The 7,531-nt window shown below is 52.3% G+C and overlaps 1 pseudogene; it reads left to right on the top strand.

Annotated features, from left to right (window-relative positions):
- The first annotated feature begins 3,878 nt into the window (after positions 1 to 3,878).
- On the top strand, positions 3,879 to 4,751 carry LOC142591555 (uncharacterized; annotated as a pseudogene).
- Positions 4,752 to 7,531: the final 2,780 nt, after the last annotated feature.

A 7,531-nucleotide genomic window follows, 5' to 3' on the forward strand; every position in this document is an offset into this window, starting at 1 on the left:
TCTCCGGCACCCACGCACCCCGCTACGTCCGTATGTACGGAGCAGAACTCCGCTGTCACGTATACCGACCACGCCAACAGGTGTGTAGCTTGTGCTTGTCGATGGGCCATCGGGCGGACGTCTGTCCCACGCCCGACAAACCCCGTTGCCCGGCGTGTGGCATCTCAAACCCACCGAAGGAACATGAGTGCACACCTAAATGTATTCACTGCAACGGCGCTCATCCCGCTACTGACCCTCGCTGTCCATCGCGTCAACTGCCGCAACACAACAAATCGCGCGTGCTTCGTGAAAAAAACAAACATAAGGATGAGCGCCGCCCGCCCGGATCAGCGCAAGGCCAGCTTGGGACGACGACTCAGCAGAGCGCTCAGGAAAATATGACCCAAGTAGCAATGACACCGGGGAACTCGGCGGAGAACCCCTGGACTAGAGGACGCAGCGGCAGTCGCGGATCACCCGGGGATCGCCGCCAGACTGACCGGAGTCGCTCCAAGGGCCACTCCAAGGGCCGGACTCCCAGTACCAGCCGTTCGAGAGACCGCGGCCATAAAGGAGATGGATCTGCCAAGAAGGAGCAAGCGGTAAGCTGGGCAGCGCAGTTCCCACCTCTGTCTCCCTCTCCATATATCCACACCCATTCAGTCCCACAACACGTTAAACCTAAACCCACGCCGCAACCCATGGTGACCGACAATGAGCCGCATCTTAATGACTCTGCACAAACCTCTCGCACCAACTACTGTACACAACAAGCGCTGAACGAAATGGCCGTCTCTCTAAAGACAGAATTGGTTGCCATAATGCAGGCAGAAATGCAAAAAATGAAGGAGCTTATTATGGCTGAAGTCACAGCGCCACTTCAACAGCTAATACAACAGGCCCTGCAACCTGCTGTCCAGCAGATAGTGGCCGATATTAAACAACAAATAGCGGCTTCACTTGGCCAACTTTCGATCCCTCCGCCTTCATCCAAACGCTCCCTGTCCCCTTCACGTGAAACACAAAGATCACATCCTTACCTTCGTCCTGCCAGATTACCGTCACCGGACCGAAAACCCGCCTCACTGGGCCCGGAACACTCACTTCCCAGCACCTCCCAGGCCGATGAGCCGCCACCCGGACAGTCCCCGGGTATAAAACACAAACAAATAATACTTGATCATGGCCAGAAACCGTAAAGGGACACGCGCTACCCCCATCTCCTAAGCGTGTGGCAATGGAATTGCAGGGGCTACCGCCGGAAACGCGGATCCCTTACGCAATTCATTGCCACACAGCCCCATCCCCCCGATGTAATAGCGTTACAGGAAGTGCATTGTACCCCTACACTTCCCGACTACAACACACACACAGACACAATAAATAGCAACACACCACACCTCACAGCCACTTCAGTGTCCAAACATTTGACCGTTATCGAACACACTCTCGAAACCTCAACCATACCGCATGTACTTCTCGAATTGGTCCCGTGCTCTCGCTCCCATAGCAGCCTGTTTGTGCTTAATATCTACAGCGCACCTAATGCGAGGAAGCATGAGTTCGGACATCTTTTTGCACATCTATGCAAGGTGGCTAAACAGATCGTCATTGTAGGCTACTTCAATGCCCCGCACCCGGCCTGGAGTTACCAAACAGAAACACCGAAAGGACGCCGGCTTGTTCAAGTTCTTGCGTTACATCGCATGACTCTGCTGACAGAACCAGATCAGCCAACACGATTAGGCAACAGCGTAAGCAGAGACACGTGCCCTGATCTCACCATGGTCAAAGGGGTAGGTCACCACTCTTGGCGCAATCTCGTGGAGAACTTGGGCAGCGACCATTACATTCTAGCTACTGAACTGCAGGTACAACCAACACGCACTCCTGAACGTACTGTTAAGCTAACCAATTGGGATAAATTTAGGCGTAATCGGTCCACCCTAGCTCCTCAGGACACCCTCTCCCTTCAGGAGTGGATCAAACAACTCCAAACTGATCTAAAAAGGGCAACTCTACACATCCCTGCGACAACAGAGACACCCGATGTGGATCTCCATTTGCTCCATCTCTGGGAGGCCCGTAGAGGCCTGACCCGGCAGTGGCGGCGGCAAAAACATAATCGGAAACTTCGACTGCGTATTGCCCGCCTAACTACGGAGGCAGATGACTACGCGAACACCCTCACTAATAACAATTGGCATAGCCTTTGCGATCGCCTCAGCGGCACGCTAAGCACACCACGGACCTGGTCGCTACTCCGTGCATTATTAAACCCTACGCAAACCAAAATACACACTAGCAACAGAGTCCGCGCCATCCTCCACAAATCAGGCCTCGATGACACTACTCTACTTCACACTCTACAGCAACGCTAGATTGCTACAGGCACCCGCCCCACCTACAGAGACTACCCACACATAGACGCCACCTCCCTAGACGCCGATATTACAGAAGCCGAGGTAAGGGCGGCCTTACAGGGTATTAGGCGCAACACTGCACCCGGGGCTGATGGGATTCAATACACACTCCTACGCAACCTAGATGATGGGGCCATTAAAGGCCTAACTGCATTCTACAATGACCACTGGAGGAATGGCACGCTTCCACAGGAATGGCGCCATGCGGACATCATTCTAATTCCTAAGCAAGGCAAGCCACTGTCCCTCCAGAATCTCCTGCCTATATCCTTAACTTCATGTGTAGGTGAACTATTCGAGCGCGTTGTACTTTCGCGGCTACAACCCTTCCTCGAAGACAGCCAATTCTTTCCGGATACACTCTTCGGCTACCGCCCTAACCTCTCTGCGCAAGACATTTTGCTGCAGCTTAAGGAGGACGTTGTGGATGGCCCCACTACGGCACAAACCAGGGCTATTCTGGCCCTGGACCTCAAAGGGGCTTTCGACAACATCTCCCACGATCTAATTCTCGACAATCTGGCTTCTTCCCAATGCGGCACACGTACCTATAACTATGTCAGAGCTTTCCTGTCGGACCGCACAGCCACTATTGGCATAGGAGAGCTCCGGTCGGACGTCATCGCACTCACAGGTAGAGGAACACCACAGGGCTCGATCTTATCGCCCACCCTCTTCAACGTGGCTATGGCTAAGCTGCCCCCCTTACTAGACCAGATACCCACCATCCGGCACGCTCTCTATGCCGACGACGTTACGATCTGGGCAACCCAGGGATCCGACGGGGCCATCCAGGATGTTCTCCAGGAAGCTGTACGTGTCGTGCAGAACTATGCAGCCACGGTAGGCCTTTCCTGTGCAGCCGAAAAGTCCGAATTGCTCCTCGTGCACAGGCAGCGCCGCAGAACCGACGAATCCCCTAATATCTCCCTGTTCTTACACGGCAGCCCCATCCCTCAGGTAGCTAGACTCCGCATCTTGGGCCTCCACATTCAGTCGGATGGCAAAGCCTCACACACTACGCACCTTTTGGGTCAGCAGATTGCACAAGTCACACATATGATAAACCGCATTACTAATCGTAGAAGAGGCCTTCGCGAGAAAGACGTCCTCCACATAGTACAGGCTCTGATAATCAGCAGGCTCACATATTACCTCCCCTATCACAATCTCACCCTCACTCAAACTCAGAAGATGGACGCCCTTCTGCGGAAGGCAGTGAAAGCGGTTCTTGGGCTGCCTCCACATGCTTCCACAAAACGGCTTCTTCAGCTTGGGATCCACAACACCGTAGGCGAGCTTTTGGAGGCTCATCGCAATGGTCAGCTCCAACGTCTCAGACGCAGCCGTCAGGGCTGCGCTATACTTTCTCGCCTTGGCTACCCTGTCCCTGAGACACCCACACACGTCCCACAATATCGCCTCGCTCCTGCTCTACGCGCTAGCATACAAGTAGCTCCGATTCCCCGCAATATGCATCCCGAGCGACACGCCGGCCGTAGACGCGCCCGAACTCAGGCCCTGGCACGCATTTTTGGAGACCGCACCACAATTACACCGGTTTTGTACACGGACGCGGCCCGCTACCCAGAGAGGCGGGCCATGTGTTTAGCTGTAACTGACAATACAGATGCGCTTAGGGTGTGTGCCACAGTTCTAACAACGCACAGCTGCTCAGCAGAGGAAGGGGCAATAGCCCTGCCCAATGCCTCGACCCTCTCCGCACAAGATGCCCCTATCACCATAGTGACAGACTCGCAGGCTGCCTGCCGGGCCTTCGCGTAAGGACTCGTGACTGCACACACACATCGAATTCTCTCCTCTGTCCCCCCTCCCACGTTACACAGGGTGCGTATCGTCTGGACTCCTGGACACGCCTCTCTCCATGGTAATGAACGCGTTAATGCGGTAGCCCGAGGTCTGACTGGCCGGGCACCATCGGAAGAGCTGTCCAACCCAGACGACGCACCGCCAGAGCCCCTACAGTACACTGAGACGCTCGAGTACTACCGACAAAGTCGCCATAACTATCCCCCTCCTCATCCTTCGCTTAATAGAGCAGATGCCGCTGTCGGGCGGCAACTGCAGACCAATTCATTTCCTTGTCTCCACATGCTACATATCTTTCATCCCACCCTGTACCCTTCCTATTGTCCCCACTGTGGGGCCAAACCCACGGTGTATCACTCCATATGGGAATGCCCTAACCCTTCAGGTGTTCCTCCTATACCCAACCCTACCCTTTCCTCTTGGGAGTCTGCGCTGCTCAGCACAAGCCAGCAGGAACAGCAACGGCTGATCCAGCGGGCTCGCGAAGCCGCGCATGGCAATGGAGCCCTGGACTGAGGGCCCTACTCATCGAGGAACTTTTCTACTCGCTTTACGAAATAAATGTTTATTCTCTCTCTCTTACCTATTCTATCATGAATTAAAACCAATTAGCCCGTCAGGGTGTTTTAACAAAATTAACCGGCACGGTTTCACGCGTGCACAGGTAACAGGCACAGGTACAGGCACAGGTAAACAAGTCTGCGAGGCTCTACGAGAAAGTGGTGCGGAAGAGAAGGTCATTTTTGGACCAGAGTTGGGGGCTTCCTGCTATCGGCACGATTTGCATTTCCTCAGGTACCTTTGCTTCCGCACCGTCGTCGCCTCCCAGGCTGATCACGGAACCGATGCTCCGCCGCTTGGCAGGCTTCTGCACCAGCTGTGTTCGCTGAACCACGTGAGATCGCTGACGGTGACTGTTGATCCTGGCACGTACAGGGAGGACCTGTCGTCTGCTCTGGCAGACCATTTTGGAACCGCCACCGCGCTGAAAAAATTGCGACTGATCTCGGCGTCTGTCGCCTACCCGGCGAATGAAAGTGACCTACATTGGGCGGCAGTGGTAGAGTCGTTGTCGAGGAACAGCAGCTTAGCAGAGCTGTGCGTCAGCGCAACTTGCGTGCCTAAGGAGGACCCTGAGCGCTTGGCTGATGTCGCCAAGCACAGTGAAAACATACGAAGGTTCTCCGTTTCGGTACAAAAGGGATGGCACTTGGCGGCGTTCGTGAGTCGCTTGTCCGACGGCATATCTCGGAACTACAGCCTCATAAGAGACGAATTTCCTGGCTAAATGAACAACTACTCGTTTGCCATCTGGGACACGGCGAGAAGAAACTCCCGCCTGGTGTCCAGTTCTTCGCGATTCCTCGCAGGCGATAATGCTGACAAGTAAGTAGCAATAATGGGATGTTCGCACCTCCAGCACTTTGATGGAAATATTCGCAAGACTCTTCGTGTGGGAAATAATAACGCGTGATCATACTGCTTTAGAAAATTTGGATTTCTTCTAGACCTGCCGTTTAAACCCTGCTGTTTAAGTGTACAAAACAGCCAGCCGTTCTTATTTTCACTGCTAATTTACCGATCCACTGTCGCTTATAGCATTAGCTCTTATGCTGCGGGGCAGCTGCTTTGAAACAAGTGGCGACAACCTCTTGAAACTGAGCCCTAACGAGGTCGCGACCTCATACTCGAATCGGCCAAAGACAGTCGATGTAAGGGCAGCAAGTGCTTCAGTAAGTGATGTATTTGGCTATGTATGAAACATACCGACTAAATCTATCATCTACATGAGCTATACATGCTTCTTTAAATTTAATTGTTTTGACTTGGTATTAGGGCAACATTTCGTTATGGTATAAATATATATATATATATATATATATATATATATATATATTATATATATACTCACATAATATACATAGATATACAGTTGTCGTACCAGTACGACAACTGCTCGTACTGGTACGAGCAGTTGTCGATGTAGCTCCTATATATATATATATATATATATATATATATATATATATATATATATATATATATATATATATATATATGAGCTACAGCGACAACTGCCTTTGTGGATGAATCGGCTCGACCATGATATAACGCATGGTATCCCTGCTATTGTTGTGAAATTGGCATTTGGCGACTTCGATTAGATATGGAACCGTCACGATGTTTCTCGCGCTATCGACAGGGCCGTTGCGAAGCGCTCGAGCAGGTCTTGTGGCACCGTGCTGTGCTGGCGGAACTTGCCGAAGTGCAGTCAATCAGCGAAGACGAGGCAGCGGCCGCTCTCCGAGACGAAGTCAGCTCCTTCGACGGCATGCACTAGTTCATGTGATTCGCAGGAGTCGTCAAGGAAAGAGTCACGTGTCATCGACGGGAAGACGGGCGCACGCAGCTCGACAACCTCAACGAGTACTGCTGGATCGCGATCCGGCGCTGGCTCGCGCTTGATGACGTCGTGGACGAATGCGCCCAATCAGAGCCGAACCGCGTGTGACGTACGCGCGATGCTCTCGCTTGTTGTGTTTTGTCTCAGAGATATGATATCTGCCCAGACAGGCAGTCGAGAAAAAAAAAAAGAATTCGCACCTACTGCAGCTGCTCGTCATCATTTGCAGGAGTCGTCCACCAAGAAATGTCATAACCCAAAAGTCAAAACGATAAGTTTATGACAGTGATTTGAGAAAACACACAAGCATGTGCTATGGTGGTTTTGGTATGGTTATTAAGCAAATTTTGTGATTTAAAAAGCAACGCCGTAAAGTTGAGCATGAGTATGATATTCTAGCCCCAACGTATAAATGATTAACTAGCCCCAACGGAAGCCTTAATCAAATTTTATCACGCGGTCTGATATATCACCTTGATGTTCCTCGTCCACTTATGGTCGCGCGAGTCGTAATTTTTGACGGATCATAGAGGGTTGGGCGATTACTCCCTCCCCCCCCCCCACCGAAGCCACTAACTAATCCCCCCCCCCCCCCTTGACCTTTCTCGACAGCGTTTTTTCGGTTCGTGGAACTTTTTGGGCCGCTGCGGCGACCAGCGCTGTCCGCGGCGAGTAGAGCACCCCTCACTTCTTTTTCTTAGGCGCAAAACTGGCCAACGCAACCGCCGCCTTTGTGTAAGCGAGCGAATTGCTCCCTTTCCACCTCCAAATTCCCCCCCCCCCCCGGACAGTACAAGGTCGTTTAAGTAAGCGGGGCCATCAGCGCTTTAGCAAGGAGTGAGCCTTTCCTTCTCCCTCCCTTACTCGCAGATACGTGCTTCAATACTCACCA

The sequence above is a fragment of the Dermacentor variabilis genome, chromosome 8 (assembly GCF_050947875.1).
Source record: "Dermacentor variabilis isolate Ectoservices chromosome 8, ASM5094787v1, whole genome shotgun sequence".
Classification (NCBI taxonomy): domain Eukaryota; kingdom Metazoa; phylum Arthropoda; class Arachnida; order Ixodida; family Ixodidae; genus Dermacentor; species Dermacentor variabilis.